The 27,659-nt window shown below is 36.7% G+C and overlaps 1 long non-coding RNA gene across 2 annotated transcripts in view; it reads left to right on the top strand.

Annotated features, from left to right (window-relative positions):
* Nucleotides 1-21,261, top strand: part of LOC144284221 (uncharacterized) — a 48,327-nt gene extending 27,066 nt beyond the window's left edge. The window contains exons 3-4 of one of the 2 annotated variants that reach the window (XR_013352567.1): nucleotides 6,265-6,381; nucleotides 20,921-21,261. This is a non-coding gene — a long non-coding RNA (uncharacterized LOC144284221). The remainder of the gene's footprint in view (nucleotides 1-6,264; nucleotides 6,382-20,920) is intronic. The other variant, XR_013352568.1, reaches the window with a different exon arrangement.
* The last annotated feature ends 6,398 nt before the right edge of the window (nucleotides 21,262-27,659 follow it).

Here is a 27,659-nt window from a genome sequence, read left to right as displayed (position 1 = left end):
TGTATTTCACAGTGACTGATTGTAGATGGTGAACCTTTCTTCCAGTCCCAAAACAAAACATCACTTGTATGATCCTTATATAATATTGTATCATTGATTTTAAAAAATATTTTTTTAAAGATTTTATTTATTTATTCATGAGAGACACAGAGAGAGAGAGAGGCAGAGACATAGGCAGAGGGAGAAGGAGGCTCCATGCACCGGGAGCCCGACGTGGGACTCGATCCCGGGTCTCCAGGATCGCGCCCTGGGCCAACGGCAGTCGCCAAACCGCTGCGCCACCCAGGGATCCCCTAAAAAATATTTTATTGAGAATTTTGCATCTATTTTTCTCTGGTATATTAGCCTATAATTTTCTTGGATTCTTATCATGTTTTGGCATCAGAATAATGGCCTCAAAATGAGTATGTGATGACTCCCTTTTCTATTTTTGGAAGAGTTTGAAAAGAATGGGTGCCAGTTCTTTGAATGTTTGATAAAAATTTACCCATGAAGTGGTTTAGTCCTGGACTTTTGTTTTGAGGGAAGGTTTTGCCCTATTAAATCAGTCTTGTTATTAGTAAAAGGTCAGTTCTGAGTTTCCATTTTATCATGACTCAATCTTGGTAGGTATTGTGTTTCAGGAATTTATCCCTTCTGTTGCTGAATTTGTTGGTATATGACTTTTAATAGTAGTCTCTCATAATCCTTTTTATTTCCGTGGTATTAGTTGTAACATTTATTTCTGATTTTATTTGTTTTGTCCTTTTTTCTTGGTGAATTTCACTAAAGAACTAGCTTTTAGTTTATTGGTATTTTTCTACAGTTTTAAAATGATTTTATTTGTTTGAGAGAGAGCGAGCGAGCAGGGAAGGGAGCAGAGGAAGAGGGAGAGAAGCAGACTCCCCTCTGAGCATGCAGCCTGACCTGGGGCTTGATCCCAGGACCCTGAGATCATGACTCAAGCCAAAGTCAGATGCTTAACTGAATGAGCCACCCAGGTGCCCCTCTATAGATTTTTTTTTTAATTTAAATTTTAGTGAGTATGTGGGCATTATTGGCTTCTGGACCAAATTCAGTGATTCATCACTTATGTACAACACCCAGTGCTCATCACAACAAGTGCCTTATTTAGTACTCATCCGCCATCTAGCCCAGCCCCCCTTTCCTTCTCCATCAACCCTCAGTTTGTTCTCTGTTGTTAAGAGTCTCTGATTGTTTGTGTCTTTTTCTCCTTTTTATCTTTTCACTTTACCCACAGGTTCATATGTTTTCTTTTTTTTTTCATCTGTTTTCTTTCATAAATTCCACCTATGACTGAGATCATATTTGTCTTTCACTAACTTATCTCACTTAGCATAATACACTCTAGCTCCATCCATGTCATTGCAAATGGCAAGATTTCATATTTTGATGGATGAGTAATATTCCATTGTGTACACACACACACACACACAGACTTCTTTATCCATTCATCAACTGATGAACATTTGGGCTCTCTCCATAATTTGGCTATTGTTGATAATGCTGCCATAAACATCAGGGTACATGTGCCCCTTTGAATCTGTATTTGAAAGATCTAAATATGAGACAGGAGACAGGAAATCATCAGACTTCTAGAGGAGAACATAGGCACCAACCTCTTTGACCTTGACCACAACGAATTCTTGCTAGACATGTCTCCAAAGGCAAGGGAAACCAGAGAAAAAAGGAACTATTGGGACTTCATTAAGATAAAAAGCTTCTACACAGCAAAGGATACAATCAACAAAACTTAAAAGACCACCTACAGAATGGGAGAAGATATTTGCAAATGACCTATCTGATAAAGAATTAGTATCCAGAATTCATAAAAAACTTACCAAACTCAACACCCCAAAAATAAATAATACAGTTAAGAAATGGGCAGAAGACATGAAAAACACTTTTCCAAAGAAGACATCCAGATGGCCAACAGACACATGAAAAGATGCTCCCCATCACTCATCATCAGGGAAATACAAATCAAAACCACAATAAGACACCACCTCACACCTGTCAGAATGACTAAAATGAACAACACAAGAAGCAACAGGTGTTGGCGAGGATGTGGAGGAAGGGGAACCCTCTTGCATGCTGGTGGGAATGCAAGCTGGTGCAGCCACTCTGGAGAACAGTATGAGGTTCCTCAAAAAGTTAAAAATAAAACTACCCTACAATCCAGCAACTGCACTGCTAGACATTTTCTATAGCTTTTTCAAGCATGTTCTATTTCATTTATTTCTGCTCTGTGTTACTTCCTCCCTAATACTGGCTTTGGGCTTTGTTCTTTTTCTAGTTCCTCGAGGTGTGAAGCTAGGTTGTTATTTGAGACTTCTCTTGTTTCTTCAGGTTGGCATTTATTGTCATGAACTTGACGCCACTGCTTCTTCTGTTTCCCAGAAATTCTGGCATATTTAGGCTTTCATGTTGTTTGTCTCAGGTATTATATTTCCCTTCTGATTTCTTTGACCTACAACCTGCTTGGATCAGTAGCATGTTTAATTAATCTCCATGTATTCTGAAATTTCTAGTTTTCATCCTGTAACTGAATTCTAAGTTTCAAACCATTATGGTTGGAAAAGATACTTGGTATGGTTTCAGCATCCTTAAGTTTATTAAGATTTGTTTTGTAACCTAGCATATGATCTTTCTTGGTGAATGTTCTATGTGCGCTTGAGAAGAATGTGAAATCTGTTGCCTTTGGATAGAATGTTCTGTATATATCTGTTACTCTATCTGGTCTAATATGTCATTTAAGACTAATGTTTGTTAATCTTCTGTCTGGGTGACCTATCCATTGATAGAAGTGGGATATTACATTTCCCTCCTATTGTACTGCTGTCTATTTCTCCCATTGGGTCTCTTAATATTTGATTTATATATTTAGGTGCTGTATGTGGGCTGCATAAATATCTAAATATGTCATAATCTAGAGCTGGATTGATTTTATCATTATGTAATTCTCTTTGTATATTTATACAGTCTTTGTTTCAAGGACTGTTTTATCAGATAAAAATAAAGCTATTCCAGTTTTTTTATGGTTTCCATTTGCTCAAAGTAACTTTTTCCATCCTATCATTTGTAGTCTGTTTCCTTATGTCCTAGTGAGTCTCTTAACAGGCAGCATATAGATGAGTCTTGTTTTTTATTTAGTCAGCCACTTATGTCTTTGGATGGATAATCTAGTCCAATTGTATTTAAAGTACTTATTGATAGGTGTGTGCTCTTCTCCTTTTTTATTAATTGCATTCTGTCTGTTTGGATGTTTCTCTCTGTTCCTTTTGTCTTTTGCCCTCTGTGGTTTGGTGACTTTGTTTAATAATATGCTTACATTCGTTTCTCTTTTGTGTATTTTACCATAGGTTTTTATGTAGTTACTATAAGGCTTACAACATATCTATAGCAGTCTATGTCAAGTTGATAACAACTTAAGTTTGGTCCCATTCTAACATTCAGGATTTTTACTATTTCTCCATTTTGTTTTTGTGTTTTTTTTTTTTAATATCAAGTTTTACATCTTTTGATCTTTGTATTCCTAAACTAATTATTGTAATTTTAGTTTTTATTGCTTATGTATTATAACATTTATGCTAGCTTTAAAAGTGAAATAATTTACTTTTATTATATATTTAACTTTTAGACCAGATTTATTTTTTCTTACGTGTTCTTAACTAATTATTGCTTTTCTTTTCAACTTAAAGAAGTCTCCTTAACATTTTTGAAAGGTTGGTTTAGTGGTGGTGAACTCCTTTAGCTTTTGCTTATGTGAAATATTCCATTCTTCAATTCTGAATGATAACCTTGCATAGTAGAGTGTTCTTGGTCATTTTTTTTTTCTTTCAGCACTTTATTATTTCATGCCGCTCCCTTCCAGCCTGCAATGCTTCTGCTGAAGGATTTGCTAATAGTCTGATTGGGGGGGGGGGGGGAGCGTGTGTTCCTAGCACATAACATACTGTTTTTCTCTTGATGCTTTTAAGTTTCTCTTCTTTAATTTTTGATATTTCAGTTATAATGTACCTTGAGGATGTCTGTGGGTTTATCTTCCTTGGAACTTTATAGGCTTCCTAGATCTGGTTGTCTGTTTCCTTTCCCAGGTTAGGGAAATTTTTATTATTTCATGAAATAAGATTTATGCTCCTTTCTCTCTTTTTATCATGGCTTGGAATCTCATTTATTTTTAGTATTGAATGACAATTCATTGTCTGGATATACCATCATCTACTTAGCTATTCACTTACTGAAGGACATTGGATTTTTTCTATATTTTGGTAATTATGAATAAAGCTGCTATTAAAATCTGTGTGCAGATTTTTTGTGTGAACATAAATTTTCAGCTCCTTTGGGTAAATACCAAGGAGTGTGATTGATGGATCATGTGGTAAGATTGTGCTTAGTCCTATAAGGGATCACCAAATCATCTCATACCATTTTGCATTCTCAGCAGCAGTGAAAGAGAGTTTGTTACTCTACAACCTCATCATTATTGGGTGTTGTCAGTGTCTCAGTTTTTGTCATTTTAGTAAGTGTGTAATGGTATCTCACTGTTATGGGGATTGATTGATTGATTGATTGATTTGACAGAGAGCACAGCAGGGGGAGAAGGAGGGAGAGGGAGAAGGAGGCTCCCTGGTGAGCAGGGACCCTGATGTGGGGCTCAGTCCCAGGACCCTGGGATCATGACCTGAGCAGAGGGCAGACACTTAACCAACTGAGCCACCCAGGCATCCCTACTGTTGTTTTAATTTGTATTTCCCTGATGACATATGATGGGATACATCTTTTCATGCTTATCTGCCATCTGCATATCCTTTTCGAGGAATTGTCTTTTAAGGTTTTGTCCCATTTATAATCAATGTTTATGTTCGTATTGTTGAGTTTTCACAATCCTTTGTATATTTCAGATACCATCCTTTATATCTTTTGAAAATATTTTCTCCTAGTAAGTGGCTTTTGTCTCGTTATCTTAATATTGTCCTCCACAGTTCTGAATTGAATGAAGTCCAGTTTATCATTTCTTCTTTCATGAATCATGGCTTTGGTGTTGAACCCAAAAGGCCAATTCTACATCCTACGCCATCTATGTTTTCTCCTGTGTTATTTTCTAGGAGTCAGGTAGTGTCAATATTCCAACTTATTTCTTCTCAATAAATAGTGTGGGTCCTGAATCCTTTGCCTCTCCCTATTAATTTAGAATTCATTTGTTGATATCCACAGAATAATTCCACTGAATCTATAGACCATTTTGGGAAGAACTGACATGTTGGCAACATTGTGTTGTCATCTTCATGAACATGGAGTATCTCTCCATCTACTTAGTTCTTTGATTTCATTCATCTGGGTTTTGCAGTTTTCCTCATTTACTCTTAAACATATTTTGTCCAGGGGGATCCCTGGGTGGCGCAGCGGTTTGGCGCCTGCCTTTGGCCCAGGGCGCGATCCTGGAGACCCGGGATCAAATCCCACATCGGGCTCCCGGTGCATGGAGCCTGCTTCTCCCTCTGCCTGTGTCTCTGCCTCTCTCTCTCTCTGTGGCTATCATAAATAAATAAAAAAAAAAAACATATTTTGTCCAGCTTATATCTAAGTACTTAATTTTAGAAGGTGCTAATATAAATAATATACTTTTAATTTTAAGTTCTACTTGTTCATTGTCAGTACATAGGAAAACGATTGACTTGTATATTAACCTTACATCCAGAAATCTTGATATAATTGCTTACTAGGTCCAGGAGTGGTTTTTTGGTCATATATTTCACATTTTCTATATAGAAGATCATGTTATGTGCAAACAAAGGCATCTTTATATCTTCCTTCTCAATATGCATAATTTTAAATTTCATCTTCTTATTGCATTAGCTAGAACTTCATCATGCTGTTGAAAAGGGGTAATAAGAGGGAATGTATTGCCTTGTTCCTGATCTTAGTGGAGAAGCTTCAAGTTTTTTTTTTCCAATAAGTATAATGTTCGTTTTCACTTTCTTTGTAGATAGTCTTTAAAAAGTTGAGGAAGATCCCCTCTATTCCTAGTTTAGTGAATAGGTATAGTTTTACTATCAAGTTCATAAAGTCATTGAAAAAAAATTACTCAGTGAAAATTATTTTCTAGAATACTCTATGTAAGACAATCTCTTCCTTGAATATTTAGTACAATTTGCCTGGGGGTTGTGTGTGTGTGTGTGTGTTCATATTCAGATATTCGCTTCTTATTGATCAGTTTCATTAGGTTATTTTTGATACTTTTTGCTCTGTTCCCTCTCTAAGGTGTTCTAAATGACTAAAGTCAAAGACCAGTGACTGGTGGAGCAATCAAGCTAGCTAAAGAGTGTTGAGAACACTGATCCCAAGCAGGACCTGAAGGACTCCTTTTCCTGCAACATGGTATTTTTTATTTATTTATTTTTTTAGTATAGTAGACAAGATAATGTGGAATTCACATGTCCACCAGGAAAAAGATAAGCCTAGAGCACTGTAAACCTCTCACAGACATCTGCTTGGTTTTACATTTTTGAACAAAACTACAAAGTCTCATTTCATGCCCTTATTTTGACTGTACTCAGGTTTCACCCAGGAATCTCTTTGGAAGTCTGCATGACTTCACAGGTGGTCCTTGAGCGCTGCCCACTTGGATGCTCAAATCACTGCTCTTCAGTCCACTTGAGATGTTAGCATATTATTTTATGGGGAGATATTTGGTGATCGGCACCATCCAATTGAGCTCCTTACCATGGCAGTCTTTCCTTGGTGAAAAGAAAGATATTTCCCCAAGCTGTAAAGAAACTGAAGTGTTCTTCCGGTGTTAAAATTGTATGAATTAACCAACTGGATATCTTTTATTTTACTGGACAAATAGTGGCTTACATTGAACCTGCTTGTATTCTAATCTCTAGTTATTATACTTGGTTGTATTATTGTACTTCTGATTTTTAAACCCATTTTTTTCTGAATTATATCTACTTATTCTAATATTATACCAGATCAACTTTTACATTTTCTTTTCCATCAGGTGCCTTTCTTAATTTCATATAAGTTACCAAAAGTATCTCAAAATTAAAAACTTAGATATAAAAATGTGTATGTGTGTAAAATGTATGTAAAAATGTAAAAACATTTCCTTTTTCAAGTCTACTGTTTTTTTTTACTTTCTTTTCCCCCTCGTCTTTAAGCTTTCAGAAATTTACCTATTTTATCAGTGTTCTCAAAAATCGTCTTTTGATTAGTGAAATTTTTTTTCATTTCCTTATGTTTATTTTCCCAGTTGGCATATATCACTGTTATAAATTTAAGGTGTACAGTATAATGGTTTGAAATACATATATAGTGAGATAATGATGCAGTAAGTGTAGTTAGTATTCATCTCATATGGATATATATATCTCCATATATATATATATATATATGAGTATTTAAATATATTTATATATTTAAAATTTAGTACTATCTACACCTAATGTGGGACTTGAACCAATGACCCTGAGATAGAGAATTGCATGTTTTTTGACTGAGCCAGCCAGGCACCCCAAAAAGAAAAATTTTCATTTTGATAGGAACTCTTAGAAGTTACTCTCTCAACAACTTCCCTGCAGCAGTGTTAGCTATAGTCTTCACATTAACATGTTGAACATTATACTCCTGATACTTACTTATAACTGGACATTTTACTTTTTGACCATTTTCCTGAAACTCTCTTCACTCCAACCCTTACCTCAAATAACTAAAAATCTGATCTTTTTTTCTGTGACTTTGGTGTTTCTTTTTTAGTTTCTACATATAAATGAGATTATATGGTATTTGCCTTTCTCTGTCTGACATCTTTCACTTAGCATATTCTCTCAAGGTCCATCTCTGATGTCACAAATGGTATATTTCCTCATTTTTTACAGTTAAATAGTATTCCATTATACATATAAATTTATATTTATGAACCATATATATCATGTATATGAGAATTGGATATTCATATGTAAAAGATTAAAACTAGACCCTTATATTACCACAACTTCTTTATTCATTCATCAACTGATAGACACTTAACTTGGTTCCATGTTTTGGCTATTGTAAATAATGCTTCAGGGAACATGGGGATTCAGGTGTCTTTTCAAGTTGAGGTTTTCATTTCCTTTGGGTATATGCCCAGAAGTGGAATTGCTGGATCATATGGTATTTCTATTTGCTTTGGAGGGTATTTTTGTGTTCTTAAAATTTCAGTATAACTAACATTCAGTGTTCTATTAGTTTTAGGTGTAAATATAGTGATTCAACAGTTCCATACATTTTTCAGTTCTCATCATGGTAAGCATACTTTCTCAATCCCCTTCACCTATTTCAACCATACCCACCTTCCCTTGATGACCACTAGTTATTTACCTATATTTAAGAGTCTGGGTTTTATCCCCTTTGCCCCTTGTTCCTTTGTTTTGTTTCTTAAACTCCACATATTTGTGAAATTATATAGTATTTGTCTTTTTCTCTCTGAATTATTTCACTTAGCACTATACCCTCGAATCCATCAATGCTCTTACAAAGGGCAAGATTTCATTTTTTGTGGTTGAGTATTATTCCATTGTGTGTTTGTGTGAGTGTATATATATATACATATGTATATATACATATACAAATGTATATATATGTATATATACACAAATATATATATACTTTGTCTTTATCCACTCATCTATTGATAAACACTTGGGTTGCTTCCCTAATATGACTATTTTAAATAGTGCTGCAGTAAACATAGGAGTGCATATATCTTTTTGAATTAATGTTTTTGCATTCTTTGGGTAAATACCCAGCAGTGGAATTACTGGATCATATGGTAATTCTGTTTTTAGTTTTTTGAGGAACCTCCGTACTGATTTCCACAGTGGTTGCCTCAGTTGGCATTCCCACCAACAGTGCATGAGAGTTTCCATTTCTCCACATCCTTGCTAAATGTGATTTTAGCCTTTCTGACAGATGTGAGGCAATACTTTGAACTGTGATTTTTTGGGTATTAACCTCTTATTGAACATATCATTGCAAGTATCTTCTCCTATTCTGTAGGCTGTCTTTTAGTTTTGTTGATTGTTTCCTTTGCTGTGAAGAGGAGTGTTATTTTAATATAGTCCTAGTAGTTTATTTTTGCTTTTGTCACTCTTGCCTCAGGAGACATAACTAGAAAGAAATTATTACGGGTGATATCAAAGATGCTACTGCTTGTGTTCTCTTCTAGGATTCTTAGGTTCCCTATCTCAAATTTAGGTCTTTCATCCATTTGGAGTTTATTTTTGTGTGTGTTGTGAGAAAGTGGTCCAGTTTCAGTCTTTTGCATGTAGCTGTCTAGTATCCCCAACACCATTTGTTGAAAAGAGTTTTTCCTATTACCTACTGCCTTCTTTATTGAAGACTAATTGACCATATAATTGTGGGTTTCTTTCTGGGCTCTATATTCTATACCATTGAACTATGTGCCTATTTTCATGCCAATACTACACTGTTTTGATTATTACAGCTTTGTAGTATGTCTTGAAATCTAGGATTGTGATACCTTCAGTTTTGTTCTTTTTCATGATTGCTTTGGCTTTTGGGGGCATTTTGTGTCTCTACAAATTGTACCATTACTACTTATGTGAAAAATGTTGTTGGTATGTTAAAAATTATTTATCTATAGATTTTATTTACTTTATATAAATACTTATTTATTTAATATAGATTTTATTTATTTATTTGAGAGAGAGCATGCACAAGCAGGAGGAGGGGCAGAAGACAAAGGAGCAAACTCACTACTGAGGAGGAAGGCCAGTGGGGGTTCTATCCCACGACCCTGAGATCAAGATCTGAACATAAGGGAGACACTTAACCGACTGAGCCGTCCAAGCTCCCCTGTCATTGGTATTTTGATTGAGATTGCATTAAATGTGTAGATTGCTTTGAGAAGTGTGGAAACTTTAACATTTGTTCTTCCAATCCATGAGTATGAGATGTCTTTCCATTTGTTTCTGTCGCCTTCAATTTCTTTTATCAATATTTATAGTTTTCAGAATACAGGTTTTTCACCTCCTTGGTAAGTTTACTCCTAGGTATTTTGTTATTTTTGTGCAATTGTAAATGAGATTGTTTTCTTAATTTCTATTTCTGCTACTACATTACAGAAATACAACAGACTTCTATATGTTGATTTTTGTATCCTGTGATAACTGAATTTATTTATCAGTTCTAGTAGTTCTCTCATGTAGTATTTAGAGTTTTCTGTATATATTATCACACCATCTGCAAATAGTTTTACTTCTTACTTATCAGTTTGGATGCTTTTTATTTTTTTTCATGATCCAATTGCTGTGGGTAGGACTTCCAGTTCTATGTTGAATTAAACTGGTGAGTGGTCACCCTTGTCTTTTTCCTGACCTTAGGGAAAAAGCTCTGAAATTTTCACCATTGAATATGATGTTAGCTGTGGGCTTTTCATGTATGGCCTTTATTATGTTGAGGTATGTTCCCTCTAAACCTGCTTGGTTGAGGCTTTTTTTTTTTTATCATGAATGGATATTGCACTTTGTCAAATGCTTTTTCTGCTTCTATTGAAATGATTATATGATTTTAAATCCTCTCTTGTTAATGTGATATATCAATCAATGCAATTTACAAATAAACCACACTCATATCCCTGGAATAAACCCCACTTGATCATGGTGAATTATATTTTAAGGCATTATTGGATTAAGTTTGCTCATATTTTAAGAATTTTTTCTATGTCCATCAGAGATACTGGCCTATAGATCTCTTCCTAATGTCTTTACCTAGTTTTGGTATCAGGGTAATGCTGGCCTCAGGAAGCTTTACTTCCTCTTCTGGTTTTTTTCTTTTCTTTTCTTTTCTTTTCTTTTCTTTTCTTTTCTTTTCTTTTCTTCTTTTCTTTTCTTTTCTTTTTTTTTTTTTGAATGGCTTGAAAAAAATAGGTATTAACTTTTTTTTTTTTAAGATTTTATTTATTTATTCATGAGAGACATGGAGAGAGAGAGGCAGAGACATATAGGCAGAGGGAGAAGCAGGCTCCCTGCAGAGAGTCCAATGCCAAATTTGACTCAGGACCCCAGGATCACGACCTGAGCTGAAGGCAGACTCTCAATCACTGAGTCACTCAGATTTTTGGTAGATTTCACCTGTGAAGCCATCTGGCCCTGGACTTTTGTTTGTTGGGAGTTTTGTTTTATTACTAATTCAATTTTATTGATGGCAATCAGCCTGCTCAGCTTTCCTATTCCTAATTCAGTTTGGGGAGGTTATAAGTTTCTATGAAATTATCTGTTTCTTTTAGATGGTCTCATTTGTTGGCATATCTTTCCTAATATTGTCTTATAATCCTTTGTATTTCTGTGGTGTTATTTTTCTTCCATTTCTGTGTTTGAGTTCTGTCTCTCTTTCTCTTTGATGTGTTTGGCTACAGGCTTATCAAATTTTTTTTTATCTTTTCAAAGAATCAGCTCCTGGTTTCAATGATCTGTTCTATAGATTTTTTGTTTCAATTTAATTTATTTCCACTCTAATCTTTATTATTTCCTTCCTTCTGCTGGTTTTGGGGCCTTGTTTGTTGTTTTTCTAATTCCTTTAGGTATAACATTAGCTTGTTCATTTGAGATTTTTCTTCCTGAGATAGGCCTGTATTGCTATAAATTTCCCTTTTGGAACAGTCTTTGTGGCAGCCCAAAGATTTTGGACTATTGTAGTTTTTTTATTTTCTCTTTGATTTCTTGGTTGATCCATTCATTGTTTAATAGTATGTTATTTAACCTCCATGTGTTTTTGTTCTTTTTAAATTTTTTTCTTGTGGTTGATTTCTAGCTTCATAATGTTGTGGTCTGAAAAGATAGATGATTCGATTTCATTCTTTTTGAATTCATTGAGACTTGTTTTGTGGTCTAACATGTGGTCTGTTCTGGAGAAAGTTCATGTGTACTTAAAAGAATGTGTATTCCACTATTATAGGATGGAATGTTCTGAATGTATGTTAGATCCGTCTGGTCCAATGTATCATTCAAAGCCACTGTTTCCTCTGTGATTTTCTGTTTGGTTGATCTAGCCATTGATGTAAGTGGGGTGTTAAAGTCTCCTACTAGTACTAGATACTATTGATTGCTTCTTATATGTTTGTTAATAGCTGTTCTCTGTATTTGGGGTGCTGCTATATTGGATGCACAAATATTTAGAATTGTTCTATCTTCTTGTTAAATTATTCCCTTTATGATTAAACAGTGTCCTTCTCTATTTTTTGTTATGGTCTTTGTTTTAAGCTGCTTTGTCTAAGTATTGCTACCTTGGCTTTCTTTTCACTTCCATTTGCATAAGAGATGGTTTTTTCACCCCTTCACCCTGAATCTGCTTGTGTTTAGATCTAAAATGACTTTCTTATAGGTAGTCTGTACAAGAGTCTTGCTTTTTTTATGCATTCAGCAATGCTTTGTCTTTTGAGGCAGTTAATCCATTTTCATTTAAAGTTATTATTAAGTATGTAATTACTGCCATTTTGTTACTTGTTTTTTTTTTGTTGTTGTTGTTGTTGTTACTTGTTTTAATGTTGGTTTTGTAGCACTTCTATGTTCCTTTGTTGCTCCCTGGTCTCATGATTTGCTGGCTCTCTTTAACAATAGATTTGGATTGACTTTATTTCTTTGCAAGTCTATTAAAGTTCTTTTATTTATGGCTAACATTAGGTCCACATATAATATATAATGCGTTAAAGTAGTCTACATTAAGTTGTTGGTCACTTAAGTTTGAACCAATTCTGAAAGTATTAAATTTTAACTTCTTTTCCCTCATACTTCAGGTATATGTTGTCATATTTTACATTCTCTTATTTTGTGAATCCCTTGAGTGATTTTTTAAAAAAGATTTTATTTGTTTATTCATGAGAGACAGAGAGAGAGTCAGAGACACAGGCAGAGGGAGAAGCAGACTCCCTACAGGGAGTCTGATGCTGGACTCTATCCCAGGACCCTGGGATCATGACCTGAGCCAAAGGCAGATGCTCAACCACTGAGCCATTCAGGTGTCCCACTTGAGTGATTTCTTATAGATATACTTGATTTTACTGTATTTGTGCCTCCTTCTATTCTTACTCCTGCTTGTGGTCTTTTCTTTCCACTCAAAGAATTCCCTCAACATTTCTTCTAAAGCTGGTTTAGTGGTGATGAATTCTTTTAACTTTTGTTTGTCTGGGAATCTCTTTATCTCTCTTATTCTGAATGATAGCCTTGCTAGCTAGGGTATTTTTGGTTGCTGGTTTTATTTTTCCTTTCAGCACTTTGCATATATCATGCCACTCTCCTTTGGACTGCAAAGTTTCTGCTGAAAAATCCACTGATCACATTGTGAGTCTTCCCTTATATGTAACTGCTTTCTTTTCTCTTTCTGCGTTTAGAGTTCTCTGTAACTACCTTTTGCCACTTGAATTATTCTATGTATTGGTATGGACCTCTTTGGGTTGATTTTGTTGGGGCCTTTCTGTGCCTCCGGATCTGGTGTTTCCTTCCTCAGATTTTAGAAGTTTTCAGCTATTATTTCTTCAAATAAAATTTTCTGCCTCCTTTTCTCTCTTTTCCTCCTGGGATCCCTATAATGCAAATGCTATCATGCTTGTTATTATCACTGAGTTTCCTTCATCTATTCTCATTCTTTATTACTCTTTTTTTTCTTTCTCCCATTCATCTTAATTGCTTTTCATTTCTGTTTTCTAGGTCACTGATCCGTTCTGCCTTTTCTAATCTACTCTTCATTCCCATAGTGTATTTTTAATTTCAGCTCTTGAGTTCTTCATCTCTGATTTGTTCTTTTTTGTATTTTCTTTTTGTTGAGGTCTCACTAAGATCCTCCACTCTTTTCTCAAGTCCAGTGAGTATGTTTATAACCATTATTTTAAACTCTCTGTCAGTGGGTGCCTGGGTGGCTCAGTCAGCTAAGCATCTGACTCTTGATTCCAGTTCAGGTCATGATCTCAGGGTTGTGAGATCAAGCCCCATGTCAGGCTCTGCATTCAGCATGGAGTATTCTCTCCCTCTGCCCCTCCCCAACCTCTGCTTGAATGTGCTCTCTCTCTCTCTCTCTCTAAAATAAAATAAATAAATTCTCTGTCAGGCACATTGCTTATGTCCATTTTGTGTAGCTCTCTTGCTGTGAATGTGTTCTGTTTTTTCATTTGGGACATAATTATCTGTATCCTCATTTTGTATAGCTTTCTGTATTTGTTTCTATATGTTATGAAATCAGCTATGTCTCCTGCTCTTGAAAGTAGTGGCCTTATGAAAAGGTCCTGTTCTTGTCCACCAGAATCTGGCACTTCAGGAGAATGTCTCCTTTGCACTTTGTGTGCACCTACTGTTGTTGGCTGAGCCATATTTGCCTTCATTCCAGTCATCTGCAATGACTATATTTGCCTATTGTGGGCAGTGTTTGGTCCCTGTGTTGTTAATGGGCTAGTCTGAGACTGCTTTGCACTTGAGTTGACAGACCAGGCATTTGCCATAGATGCAGTCCCACTGACCTGCAGGTTTCTCTGCCTGTGTTGTTCCCTGAGAGGCTCTCATTGGTGGGCAGGACCTGAAGTCATACCAGATGTCTGCCACCAGACCACTCCTGGGGCCACAGTAAAACTGGTGTGTGTGGTTATCTTCCCCTCTTCCCAGGATAGGAGTCACTTTGGAGTGATACTGTCCAGTGTCAGGGCTGCTTGCATGATGCCATGCTTTATAGTGACACCACTATAAATGGACTCTTGCTGAAGGTGGGTTGGATGGGCTGGATCTGCATGAGAATGTGAGAGGTTGGGGGCAGGCACTGTTAGCAAGCTTGGTGGAAAATATTCATTTTGGTTCTCACATGTGTGGGGTTATCTAGGCCAGGGAGTGGGGTGAGAAATGGTGCTTGCCAGCTCTTTTGTTCTTAGAGAAGTCCCTAGAGACCCCTGTCCCTCTAGCACACATTCTGAGTTTAGTAAATAAGTCTTTTCTCACATACCCCAGGTGTTCTTCAAACTGCTATCTCTATGCTATATCTCAGTGGGGCTATGTGTTATGCTCTGACTCTTTAAGGATAAGAACTCATTTTCCTACTGCTTTCTGGCTGTCCCAGAGCTGAGCCTGCTGATTTTTAAAGTTGCCATGTTGAGCCCCACTGATTGTAAAAACTTGTGAAGTTAGACCCCTGTGGTTTTCAAAGCCAAATGTAGGGATTTGTCCCAGTGCTGGTCCCCTGTGCCTGAGGTGCCTGGTGTGGGGTCTGATCCTCCCTCTTCTTTGTGTTTGCTGTGTCCTTTCCTCCTGCAGACAGTCTTGTGAGTCAGCTTGTTTCCCAGCCATGTCTCTGCTCTTCCTACCATTTTCAGTGTGAACTCTTCTCTACAATTAGCTGTGGAGAGTCTTTTCTGCCTGTCTTTGTGTCTTTCTTGAGTTATTTACACTGTTATGGGTGTTATATAAGTATATCTGTGAGTCAGAGTGAGCTTAGGATCCTCCTTCTCTGCCATTTTCTCCAGAACTGATATTTCTATGTTTAATTTCCTGAAGAACCTCCATACTGTTTTCCATAGCAGCTTTGCAAGTTTATAATCCCCCCAGCAGTGCTCAAATGTTTCCTTTTCTCTACATTCTTCCCAGCATTGGTTATCTTTTGTCCTTTTGATGGCCTTCCTAACAAGTGTGAGATGATATTTCATTGTAGTTTTGATTTGCATTTCTCTGATAACTGTGGTCATCACCTTTATTAGCACCTGTTGGTCATTCATATATCTTCTTTGGAAAAATTTCTCTTCAGGTCATTTATCCATTTTAATTGGATTATTTTTTATTTGTTGCTGTTGAGCTGTGGAAGTTCTTTATTTTGGATATTAAATGTTTATCTGATGCATGTTTTGCAAATATTTCCTCCCATTCCGTAAGTCATCTTTTCACTTTGTTGATTGCTTCTTTTGCTGTGTAGAAGCTTTGAAGTTTGAAGTAAGTTCCACTTCTTATTTTATTGCCTTTACTTTAGGTGTCCTATCCAAAAATCATTTCCAAGATCCACATCACAGAACTTTTTAAGTCTTTAATCCATTTTCATGAGTATATAAGATAGGAATCTATTTTCATTCTTTTACATGTGAATGTCCCATTTTCCTGGCAGCACTAAATGAAGAGACTGATTTCTCTTCATTGAATATTTCAGGCTTCTTTGTAAAATATTAATTGATTGTATATTCTTGGGTTTATTTCTGGGCTTTCAGTTCTGTTTCATTGATCTATTGGTCTGCTTTTATGCCAGTACTATGTAGTATTCATTATCATAGCTTTATACTACAGCTTGAAATCAGAAAGTGTGATGCCTCCTGCTTTATTCTTCTTTCACAGGGTTGCTTTAGCTGTTTGGAGTTTTGGCAGTTTGTATAAATATTAAACTGTTTTTTCTGCTCTGTAAAAATGAAAATACCATTGGAATCTTGATACATATTCAAAGGGACCCAGATATCCTGATGTTATTATAGTAGCATTATCAAAAATAGTCAAATTATGAGAAAGCCCAAATGCCCGTCAACTGATGAGTAGATGAAGAAGCTATGGTGTGTGTGTGTGTGTGTGTGTGTGTGTGTGTGTGTGTATTCAGCTATCAGAAAGAATGCACTCTTACCATTTGCAATGATGTGGATGGAGCTAGAGTGCATGATGCTAAGTGAAATAAGTCAGTCAGAGAAAGGAAAATACCATGACTTTACTTATATGTGGAATTTAAGAAACAAAGCAGATGAACATGGTGGGGAGAGAGAGGCAAACTATAAAACAGACTCTAACTATAGAGAATAAACTATGGGTTGCTGGAGGGGAGGTGGGCAGGAGGCATGAGTTAAATGCGTGGTGGGTATTAAGGAGACCACTTGTGATTAGCAGTGGATGTTATCTGTAAGTGATGAATCACTAAATTCTGCTGCAATTAATGTTACAATATATGTTAATTAGAATTTAAATAAAAGCTTTAAAAATGTATCAATTCTTTAAATTCTTTTAGGTAATTTGTCATCAATGTATAGAAAAATTACTAATTCTGTATGTTAATTTTGTGTCCCATGGCTTTACTGATCTCATTGATCTGTGTGTGCATTCTTTAGTATTTTTCTATATAAAATCATGTTATCTTCAAATAGAGATATTTTTCCCCAATTATGATGCATTTTATGTCCTTTTCTTGCTTAACTATTCTGGCATGGATTTCCACAATGTAGAATAAGAACAGTACAAGTGGGCACTCTTGTCTTATTTTTGATTTTACAGGAAAAGCTTTCAACATTTCATTATTAAGTATAATGTTAGCTGTAAGCTTATCCTATATGGCCTTCATTATGTTGAAATATGTATCTTTTATATCTAATTTGTTAAGATTTTTTACCATGAATGTATATTGAATTGTATAATGTGCTTTTTCTGTGTCTATTGATATGAACATGATTTTTTTTCTTTTATCCAATTAATGTGCTGCATTACATTGATTGTTTTGCATATGTTCAAACATCCTTGCATTCAAGGATGGTTGGTTATGTAAATCATATTTTGATATGCTATTGAATTCAGGTTGCTAGTATTTTGTTGAGAATTTTGGCATCTATATTCATCAGAGATACTGGTCTCTGGACATTTTTGGACAGTGTCCTATTCTGGCTTTGTTATAAAAGTAATGCTGGCCTCATGAAATGTGTTGAGGTGTTCCCTGCTTCACAATATTGTGAAAAAATTTGAGAAGAACTGCCATTAATTCTTAAGTGTTTGGTAAAATTCACCAAGGAAACATCTGGACTGGGCTTTTCTGTATTGGGAGAATTTTGATTACTGCTTCAGTCTCCTTACCAGTAATTAGTCTATTCAGATTTTTTATTCTTCCTGACTCAGTTTTGGTGAGTTGTAAGTTTCTCAGAATTTTTCCATTTTTTTCTAGGTTGTTCAATTTGTTGGCATACCATTGTTCATAACAGCCTCTGATGGCTCTTTATATTTCAATGGTATCACTGGTTTTAATATCTCCTTTTTTATTCATCATTTTATTGATTTGGGTCCTCTTTTTTTCTTTGGTTAGTCTAGGTAAAAGTTTGTCCATTTTGTTTCTCTTTTTAAAAAAATATTTAATTTGGTTAATCATTTCTATTGTTTTCCTGTTCTCTATTTGTTTCTGCTCTATATTATTTCTTCTAAATTTGGTCTCTGTTCTTCCTTCTACTTCATTAAGAGATAGAGATAGGTAGGGTGTTTTTTTGTTTGTTTTGCTTTTTGGTGTGTGGGGGGAGTATCTTTCTTCCTAATGTAGGCATTTATTGCTATGAACTTCTCTCCTAAAAACCACTGTTGCTGCATTTCATAAATTTTGGTATATTGTGTTTCCATTTTCTTGATTTCCCCTTTAAATTCTCTGATCCATTGGTTGTTCAGGAAAGTGTTGTTGAATTTCTGTGTATTGATAAATTATTCAATTTTTTTTTTTGTTACTGATTTCCAGCTTCACATCACTGTGGTCAGAGAAAATAAATGGTGTGATTTCAGTCTTCTTTAATTTTCTAGGACTTGTTTTGTGATCAAAACCATGCTCTCTTGTAGAAAATGTTCTATCTGCACTTGAGAAAAATGTATATTTTGATGTTGTTGAATAGAATGTTCTGTATTTCTCTGTTCTCTCTGGTTTAAAGTGCTGTTTAAATCTGCTTTCTTATTGACTCTGTCTGGATGATCTATCCATTATTGAGGGTTGGGTATTAAAGTCCTTAACTGCTATCTTATTGCTGTTTATTGCTCCTTTTATTTCTATTAGTTTTTGCCTTATGTATTTAGGTGCTCAGCTCTTGGTCACATAAGTGTTTATAATTGTCATATCTTCTTGGTGGATTTGACCCTGTTAAGATTAAGCGACCTTCTTTGTCTCTTTATACCATTTTTGTTTTGAAGTCTGTTTTGTCTGATAGAAGTATCAAAGTATCTGCTTTGTTTTTCTAGTGACCATTTGCTTGAAATTTCTACTTGCATCCTTTACTCAGTGTATGTGTATCTTTAAGGCTAAATGTAGGCAGCATATTGGTGATTTTTAAAATCCTTTTAGTTATTCCATATATTTTGTTGGAGAATTTAATCCACTTACACTTAAAGTCATTATTGATAAGTAAAGAATTTATTATTACCATTTATTAACTGTTTTCTGGTTGTTTTGTAGATCCATTGTTCTTTGCTTCTTATCCTGCTGTCCTTTTTGTGTGTGTTTTGATATCTTGTGGTATCAGCATACTTTGAATCCCTTATCATGTTCTTTTGGGTAGTTACTATAGTTTTTTCCTTGTGGTTACCATGAGACTTGCTAAAATATCTTAAATTCCTGACACCCTATTTTAAACTATCCAATAGAATTTCTATGCTTTATACTTTCTCTTCTGCCATGCATTTTAGGTTATTGGTGTTAAGATTTATATATTTTTATATTGTAAATTTTACAAGTACAGATATTATAGTTATGGTTTTACTACATTTGTTTTTTAACTTTTAAACTAGAGTTAAATGAATTATGCACCATTCACATACTACAGAATCTCACTTTGACTATATATTTAACATTATCAGTGTGTTTTGTTACACTTTTATGCCTTAGATGGAAATTAGCTTGATTAAGCTTTCAGAAATTTACCTATTTTCAGTTTCTTCAAAGAATCAATTGATTAGTATTTGTTATTAATTTCTAGTATCAACTTTATTATTTTATTCACTTCCTTGAATACACTGAATAGATTTTCCCTAATTGCCATTGATGGATATTCAGCTAATTTGTAGTTATTTTTATTACTAATAAAAAGCTATTAGAACTATATATTTCCCTCAAAATATTACTTTATCTGTAGCCTAGGAGATTTTTCTTCAGTTCTAAATATTATCTCATTTCCATTGTGGTTTCTTTTGATGTATCCATTATTTATAAGTATGTTTCAAACTTACAAATACAGTTAATGGACTGCTTTATGCTATTGATTTTCTAAATTGTTTTTTAGTTCAGAAATATAACTTGTATGAAAGCAATATTTTTTCTTTCCATGATTGAAACTCTGAGCCAGATAGTGTAGTTTCTTGGTCAAACGGTGAATTTTTTCCTTCTTCACCAAGTATGTACCTGTCCCAAATTTTGGTTTTATTTGGAAGGTCTCATCTCCAATACTACTCACTTTATATAGGCCCACAGCTTCATTTTCTAACCCCATTTGCCATTTAAACCCAAGTTCCTAGTTCCCAAGGGTCCACTCTCCTCATTCCCGAGTAAAAGCATTTGGCCTTAAGGCTCTAGATAGTTCTTGGTTTCTGGCTCCCTCTTGACTTTTCACACACTGCAGATTTCTTTCTTATAGGAGTTCTGTGATACATCTAAAAATAAATTTGTAATTTTTTTTCTTCAGAATCTCTTGTATGTTATAGCAGTAGTGTTTTCAGGTTATTAAGCCTGCTTTATTTCTTAATATTTTTGGAAGTCAAAAACTTGAAGGTTATCTGTATTCTTTACATTCTTCCTAAATAAAATCTATTCTCCTCAATTTCCCCTAAGGGAAAGGTCATGTAAGAAAGTAAAGAAGAACCCCCAAATCAGCATTTATTTTTTTTCTGCTGCATCTGCAATTAAGTCACCACTTGTTACATGAAATAAAATACCAAACTGTTAATGACTGTAAGCATAAACAGAGATGGAGAAATAAACTTACTATTTACTTTTAGCTGTAGTTACTAACCTAGAGTGATATCCTACACATTGTAGAGAATGGCGCTCTAGAGTAATAGAGTAATACAGTAAGAAAGAGATGTTCTATGGCATGGCAGATTTTTATACATATTTCTTTATTTTCACGATTTGGATCTCATTACTTTAAGGCTGTGCAATAAACACCTTTGTTTTCCTTTCCTTCTCAAAGATTAATGCAGAATGTTGACTTCACACTTCACTGGCCCAGTTGTGATCAAACCCAGGATCCCTGGATGTTACAGTACTTCCTACAAGGAGCAGAGACAAAAGTTTTCAAACTTTGGATGTAAATGAGCCACTCCTTCAAAAGGATCCTGGTTTGGGCAGCCTGGGTGGCTCAGCAGTTCAATGCCACCTTCAGCCCAGGGTGTGATCCTGGAGACCCAGGATTGAGTACTGTGTCGGGCTCCCTGCAGGGAGCCTGCTTGTTCCTTTGCCTGTGTCTCTGCCTCTCTCCCTCCTTCTCTCTCTCTCTCTCTCTCTGTCTCAAACAAATAAAATCTTAAAAAAAAAAAAATGTCCGGGCTTACAAAAAAGATATGGACATGGCCAACAAGCACATGAGAAAATGCTCCGCATCACTGGCCATCAGGGAAATACAAATCAAAACCACCATGAGATCCCACCTCACAGCAGTGAGAATGGGGAACATTAACAAGACAGGAAACCACAAATGTTGGAGAGGATGCAAAGAAAGGGGAACCCTCTTGCACTGTTGTTGCTGGGAATGTGAACTGGCACAGCCTCTCTGGAAAACTGTGTGGAGGTTCCTTAAAGAGTTAAAAATAGACCTGTCCTACGACCCAGCAATTGCACTGTTGGGGATTTACCCCAAAGATACAGATGCAGGGAAACGCCAGGACACCTGCACCCCAATGTTTCTAGCAGCAATGTCCACGATAGCCACACTGTGGAAGGAGCCTCGATGTCTATGGAAAGATGATGGATAAAGAAGCTGTGGTCTATGTATACAATGGAATATTCCTCAGCCATTAGAAACGACAAATACCCACCATTTGCTTCGATGTGGATGGAACTGGAGGGTATTATGCTGAGTGAAGTAAGTCAGTCGGAGAAGGACAAACATTATATGGTTTCACTCCTACAGGGAATATAAAAAATAGTGAAAGGGATTAAAGGGGAAAGGACAGAAAATGAGTGGGAAATATCACATGAGAGACTCCTAACTCTGGGAAACGAACAAGGGGGAGTGGATACAGAAGTGGGCGGGGGTTTGGGGTGACTGGGTGACAGGCACTGATGGGCGGGCACTTGACGGGATGAGCACTGGGTGTTATACTATATGTTGGCAAATCAAACTCCAATGAAAAAATATACAAAAAAAAAAAAATGAAAAAAAATTAAAAAGGTCCTGGTTTGGTAGGTAGGTTCAGGAATCAGCACTGTCAGTGATTCTGGGCCAGGAGGTTTCAGACTGTGTTCTGAGAAACTCTGCCAGTATTTCATTCTCAAGTATCACATCAATCTGTCCTGATTTTTTGTTTCCTGATGATTAGCACAAACCAGTTTGTGTGTTGCTAGAACAGGAATAAGGAAAATCATAGTTTATGTTGTTCTAGTGCCTGATGATTTATAAAGACCTTTCATATTTTGTATTCCTAATCTTTGTTAATAATCCTTTTATTTTTATGAGATGTACCACATAGCAACTATCCCATTTTTACACTTACAAATCCTGAGAGTCCAAGAAGTTAAGTCAATGTAACTGGTTCTACTAAATGGTAGGTAAAGACTAGAACCAAGTTCTAACAACAAGTTCCTCAATACTTAATACTCCATGACTTCTCTCTGGTCCAATGAACTCTGTGCCTGATGGCTTAATCCAGGTTAGGGCTTGAGTCCTAGTGTTCATACTCATGGGGAGTCCTCCTAAGGAATGGGAGAATGACAAAATGGGCTCTTTGCTCCCATGTGATCCACCCTGCCAAGTTGCCTAAACCATACATCATCCATCACAATGTGCCATCAAATATCTTTCCTTTAAAGACTCAAAAAGTTTAGTCATTTGTCAATTCCCCCTTGGATTCAGATCCAGATTCAGCAACCATTTACCTACGTACTTTATGCCACACAAGGAACATATTAGTGATGGTTCTCCAGAGGAACAGAACCAACAGGATTTATTATAAAGAATTGGCTCATGTGACTATAGAGGCTGAAAATTCTCTAGATCCATAGTCGGGAAGCTATAGAACCAGAAGAGCTGATGATAGGAGTTCCAGTTTGAGGGCAGGCAGGCTCAAGATTCAAGCTAATAGACACTTTCAGTTTGAGTCCAAAGTCAGAAAAAGATGGATATCTCAGGTCAAGGCATTCAGGCATGAGGAGCTCCCCTTTACTCAGAGGTTCAGCCTTTTTTTGTATCCAGACCTTTAACTGGGAATGAATGAGGCCCACTCACACTGGGGAGGGCAAATGGCTTTACTCACTCTACTGGTTCAAATGGTAATCTCATCCAGAGATCCATGAACATCATACTGGGCCAGGGCATTTCACATTATCCCCCCCCCCCCTCATTCAAGGGGTGAATGATTAAACTGTGGCATATCTATGCCTTGGAATACTGCTCAAGAATAAAAAGGAACCAACTATTTATACACACGATATGGAAGAGTTCCCAGAGAATTATGTAGTGATAAAAACCAATGCCAAAAGGTTACATACTGTATAATTCCATTTACATAACAATCTTGAAATGACCCAATTATAGAACTGGAAAATAGATTAGTGGTTGCCAGGAGTTAAGGAAGTGGAGGAAACTGGTAGGGAAGCAGGTGTGGTTATAAAGGGCAACGTGATCACTGAGATGGAAACATTATTTATCCTCACTGCATATGGGATCCACAAATTTTACAGGTGATGAAATTGCGTAGAACTAAATAGAAAAACACACATCCCAAATATATGGATGCCTGCACAAATTAAATCAGAATCACTGTGGTGCTGTCTGGTGGTTGTACATTTTTACAGTCACTCCTCATGTGATTCTAATGGTACATCAGAGTTAAGAGTCATTGGTCAAGGCATTTTCAAAGGAATAACAAGAATTTTACAACATATTTACAACACACTGCTAGCCAACAGCAGTCCTGTATAATAAGACATTAAAATCCCCAAATCAGTAATTCCTGTTTAGATGTAAAAGGTATGTAAATCTATGATAGCCTTCTAAGCATTCCAAATCCTTGCCATTCAAACAGCTTCCAGGACCTCATCTGGGAGCCTTTAGAAATGCAGAATTTCTTCATCCCACCCTCAGATCTACTGAATCAGAATTTGCCATTTATGGATATCCCCAGATGATTCAAATTCACATTAAAATTTAAAAAGCACTCCTCTAAATCCTTCCTTAAATGCATATGCTCAGAAATTTCTCATACACTTTTCAAATGAAATTGTCAGAGGACACGGTTGGAAATAGCTAAATGTATTATAATGGTAATTTTTAAAAAGATTTATTTATTGAGAGTACGTGTACACACATGCATGCACACAAGTGGGGGGAGGAGCAGAGGGAGAGAATCCCAAGCAGGCTCCTGGCTGAGCACCTGGCCAGGTGCAGGGGGCTCGATCTCACCCAGAGTCAGATGCTTAACCAACTGCTTAACCAGCCATGTGCCCTATTGATAATTGATAATTTCTATGAGGAAATTAAATCTCTTAAGCGCTTACTTAGCATTTCTAAAGACATGAGGTGTTGGTAATATTTAATATAACTTATGGCAGAAAATGTTCTCTCCAAAAAACGCCACTGTGTATACACCAAATAATGGGAGTGGCTTTCATAACACAAAGAAGCTTTAATTGCATCAAATGAATTCTCATTGGTGATTCATCTCTCCAGTGTGTGGTGTTTGTATCCTTTTTTATGCATAGACCATTTTGGTTTGTGTCATTTTGGGTGAAAAAAAGGAAATATTGTGGGTAAGGAGTCCTAATGTTTAGATTCTTTTCATGAAACTACTCATTAGTTGAATGGCTTTGGAGGGGTCAGCTTCTTTGCCAGTGAAGGACTGGCCTAGATGGGGCTCTCAGGAGTACTTACAGAGGAAAGTGGAGTTTATCCTTGTGGGGAAGGAGGACGGGATCCTTGGGTTCCATAACCTTCCCTCTTCCCCTCCCAAGTTTTAATCAGTTCAGTCAGTGATCTCGTTTACCTATTGCAACTTTTATGCAATCTAATCTGAATAAAGAGTTTTGCTATTTAAAAAGACTGGAAACAATTGCTAATTAAAGTTTCTTGGAGATACTTTGACTTCAAGTTTACAGATCATGTAATAATGAGGTCTACTGGACACGAAACATATACAGCATTTAGAATAATGATCTGCATGCAGCGGGCAGACATTTATTTTTTGTTTATTCATGAGAGACACAAAGGCAGAGACCTGGAGGGAGAACCAGGCTCCCCGTGGGGAGTCTGATGTGGGACTTGACCTAGGACCCCGAGATCACGACATACAACCACTGAGGCACTCAGGAGCCTATAAGTAAACATTGTAAAATTGATTGTTACCAGTCCACCAGACATTCTCAGAGTTGCATTGCTGAGCCTGAGTGAGCTTGCAGGACCAGGTAGGGACACTCAAACATCAGTGCTTCCACCAACTGGTTTATGTGCATCTGTGCAAGTTATGTAATCTCCAGAAAACAGAGTACTCATAAATAATGAGGTCCACAGTTCCTTAACCACAACTCCAAAGTCCAAAAGGCTGAAAATCGGTTTTGTAGATGGATCAGAGGCAAATCTGACCTGAATATAGACGAGACTATGAATGGTTTTGTATATCCCACTTAACGTGATGTATCACTGAGGAAATAGGAGGTTACAGGCTGCTGCTCCAGGTTACATGGTGGGCGGGTTGGTGGCGGGGGGTTTATGCACCACAGGTGGGGTGGGCCACCAGGTAGCTGACGCTGGCAGGAGTTAGGAAGACTAGAGAGTCTTACTATGAATAACTCCTGTGAGAAATATAGGGGGGAATAAAGCAGGATCCCATAAGGGAAGGATGCAGGACACCTTGCAGACTCTTGTGATAACATTAGCCGGTTCGTGAGCATCACTGGGCCCAGGTCTTGGCTGGGAACTGACGGCGCAGAGAGAGCAAGGCCTTGGCTTGAAAGGATGAGGCCAAGGTGCTAACCACTGGGGGCTAGAAAGCTGTCAGCTAACTGTGCTCATTACAGCCAAACAGAAGGTTCTTTGTCAAGTGCAATCTGAGAGGTACCATGACACCATTGTCACATAGCTGTTTTTCTTTTTTTAAATCTTGGCCTTTTATTTTTGTATATTTTATATTGGAGTTCAATTTGCCAACATATACTATAACACCCAGTGCTCATCTCATCAAGTGCCCCCCTCAGTGCCCATCACCCAATCACCGCATCCCCCCGTCCACCTCTCCTTCCACTACCCTTTGTTCGTTTCCCAGAGTTAGGAGTCTCTCATGGTTTGTCACCCTGATATTTCCCACTCATTTTCTCTCCTTTCCCCTATAATCCTTTTCACTATTTTTTATATTCCTCAAATGAATGAAACCATATAATGTTTGTCCAATTGACTTCACTCAGCATAATACCCTCCAGTTCCATCCACATTGAAGCAAATGGTGGGTATTTGTCATTTCTAATGGCTGAGGAATATTTCATTGTATACATAAACCACATCTTCTTTATCCATTTATCTTTCGATGGACACCGAGGCTCCTTCCACAGTGTGGCTATTGTGGACATTGCTGCTAGAAACATCGGGGTGCAGGTGTCCCGGCGTTTCACTGCATCTGTATCTTTGGGGTAAATCCCCAGCAGTGCAATTGCTGGGTCGTAGGGCAGGTCTATTTTTAACTCTTTGAGGAACCTCCACACAGTTTTCCAGAGTGGCTGCACCAGTTCACATTCCCACCAACAGTGCAGGAGGGTTCCCCTTTCTCCACATCCCCGCCAACATTTGTGGTTTCCTGTATTGTTAATTTTCCCCATTCTCACTGCTGTGAGGTGGTATCTCATTGTGGTTTTGATTTGTATTTCCCTGATGGTCAGTGATGCAGAGCATTTTCTCATGTGCTTGTTGGCCATGTCTATGTCTTCCTCTGTGAGATTTCTGTTCATGGCTTTTGCCCATTTCAGTATTCGATTGTTTGTTTCTTGGGTGTTGAGTTTAATAAGTTCTTTATAGATCTTGGATACTAGCCCTTTATCTGATACGTCATTTGCTAATATCTTCTCCCATTCTGTAGGGTGTCTTGTAGTTTTGTTGACTGTATCCTTTGCTGTGCAGAAGCTTCTTATCTTGATGAAGTCCCAATAGTTCATTTTTGCTTTTGTTTCTCTTGCCTTCATGGATGTATCTTGCAAGAAGTTCCTGTGGCGAAGTTCAAAAAGGGTGTTGCCTGTGTTCTCCTCTAGATTTTTGAGGGACTCTTGTCTCACATTTAGATCTTTCATCCATTTTGAGTTTATCTTTGTGTATGGTGCAGGAGAGTGGTCTAGTTTCATTCTTCTGCATGTGGATGTCCAATTTTCCCAGCACCATTTATTGAAGAGACTGTCCTTTTTCCAGTGGGTAATCTTTCCTGCTTTGTTAAATATTAGTTGACCATAAAGTTGAGGGCCCACTTCTGGATTCTCTCTTCTGTTCCATTGATCTATGTGTCTGTTTTTGTGTCAGGACCGCACTGTCTTAAAGATCACAGCTTTGTAGTACAACTTGAAAGCAGGCATTGTGATACCCCTGGCTCTGGTTTTCTTTTTTAATATTCCCCTGGCTATTTGGGGTCTTTTCTGACTCCACACAAATCTTAAGATGATTTGTTCCAACTCTCTGAAGAAAGTCCATGGTATTTGGATAGGGATTGCATTGAAGGTGTAAATTGCCCTGGGTAGCATTG

Source organism: Canis aureus, chromosome 15, assembly GCF_053574225.1.
Source record: "Canis aureus isolate CA01 chromosome 15, VMU_Caureus_v.1.0, whole genome shotgun sequence".
Taxonomy (NCBI): domain Eukaryota; kingdom Metazoa; phylum Chordata; class Mammalia; order Carnivora; family Canidae; genus Canis; species Canis aureus.
Note: the sequence above shows the minus strand (reverse complement) of the source record. Positions and strands in the feature narration are given on the sequence as shown.